We start from the raw sequence: 2,065 nt of genomic DNA, 5'->3' as shown, positions 1-2,065 counted from the left end.
GTCAATACTAAACATCAAAAAATCCAACATAAGAAGCAAATGCTCAGAACATCCAACATAAGAAAATCTCAGAACATCCAATAAAGTATCCAAACAACTAACAAAATATCAAAAGCACAAGAAGCAAAAGGTATCATCGTCCACGGCATCGACCTCGGACAACACTTTCTGCTTCACTGTCTTCTCCATCTATGCTTCTTTTTCTTTTCCTACATCAGTAAATAAAAAAATATTATTTTGTACAAAATAATTATAATATGTAAAAACTTACCTCACAGCCATCCTTGGTTTCACCAACCCTGTTCGAAAAAAATAACAATATTAATCAGGATATAAATAAAAGAATTATAAATAGAAAAAATTAAAGCAATACTAATTGTGAGAAAAATTATAATGATACACAACTAGGCTATGAAGAATCGTCGTCGTCACCGTCATCACCGGCACCAGGAGGAAGCTGACTCGGAGCGGAGCCTAACTGAAGATGGCGCATAATTAAATCCTGTTGTCTGCGCATTTCTCTCATTTCTTCATCCCTTTGCAAAATTATACCTTTTAAATGAGAGACTTCTTCAGTTAGGGTATCTATTTGTGCCCTCATTGCTGGTGGGGTGGAAGAAGATGTGCCAGGAACTCGATGAGTTCTGCTCAGAGAACTCATTCCCAATATCCTCCCCCCTTTGGATCCTCCACTCGCCTCCAACCAGATACTCAGGTCATTCCCAACGGAGGGCTCAGATCCATCAGCATTATCACTAGCACTTGAACTTCTCTGTGCTAGCTCGAGCTCATCATATTTTTCCTGTATTGAAATATAAATACATTTAATAAGTTAGAGAAGGTACATAACTATTAGAATTCAATTAAATTAAATATTAAAATTCAAACCTTCATAGCTTTAGCTCTCTCCCCGCTCCAAGTCTTATCTTTTTTTTTGAAAAGTGCGGGTAAATGTCTCGATAAAAAGTGGCTCCTTCCCCATCTCCTTAGCCTAAAAATACATTGTTAGAAATAGAGGAATAATTTAAATTGAATTAATAACATAGTATTTATAAGAAATTTACTAATCTGCGTGTGTGTTCCTCGATGTTGATGGAGCCTCCCGCATATGTAGCAGATGAGTCACCAGAATTAAATGTTTGATTTGCTTTGTTCTGGTGACTTCTTTGTTTACTTTCCTCGGTTGCCCAAACACCGAGGATCCTCGTCCAGTTTTCATCGGTGATGCACGGTGGTTTTTTGTTTCTGGTCTTGGCATGATTTAGAACATGCCGAATATGATCCCCACATTTTTTTTAAAAAAATTTGCTTGATTTCCAATTCCTCTGATGGATCCCAATTGAATACTCGCTAAAATGGAAAAAATAACAAATGATTAGATATATTCAATTTAATTTGATATATCAATTAAATGAAACATATACCTTGAATTCATTCCACCATAAGTCTTTTGTGGGTGCTGGAGTGCTAGTGTAAGTCATAGAAGTCCCTCCCCAATGATTATTCATGATTTTATTAATTTCACGAATAACTCGTACAGAATTTTGAAATCTATATAAAAATTTCAAACAAATATTATTTAATAAACTAAATAAAATAAAATCTGATTATCCAGAAAAATTATAAATACTTACGAATCGCCATGAGGGACTATAAACTCACGACTATCCTGCATCTCGGTAGCGGACTGTCTGGGAGAAGGGACTGGAGACGACTGTAAAGGCGACGACTCTGGTGGCGAAGGTGCATGGGAAGGTCCTGCAGCGCTAGGTCCTGAAACTAGGCACTGAAACAGACTGGCCAGGTGCATGCGAAGGTCCTGCACCGCCAGGTGCTGAAGTAGACTGACCAGGAGTACTCCGTCTATGACCACCTCGTCGAAACTGTCAACCAAAATTGTTATGAGATAAAATAATAAATATTGATTATATAAAGAGGAATATGAAAAAACTTACCACCATATTTGCTACGATATAAGCAGGTACAAAACTAAACACAGAAATAATATCACCTGTGATAACCTATAAGAAAAAATGCAGTGCATTAACAATTAATTACAAATATT

General features: G+C 36.5%; 1 pseudogene; it reads right to left on the bottom strand.

Annotated features, from left to right (window-relative positions):
* Positions 1-409: 409 nt before the first annotated feature.
* Positions 410-2,021, bottom strand: LOC141818477 (uncharacterized; annotated as a pseudogene).
* Between the last annotated feature and the right edge of the window lie 44 nt (positions 2,022-2,065).

Source organism: Curcuma longa, unplaced genomic scaffold (assembly GCF_044706935.1).
Source record: "Curcuma longa cultivar G26 ecotype Majalengka, Jawa Barat unplaced genomic scaffold, ITB_CL_G26_1.1 contig_24953, whole genome shotgun sequence".
In the NCBI taxonomy this organism is placed as follows: domain Eukaryota; kingdom Viridiplantae; phylum Streptophyta; class Magnoliopsida; order Zingiberales; family Zingiberaceae; genus Curcuma; species Curcuma longa.
This window is presented reverse-complemented; position numbering and strand designations above follow the sequence as displayed.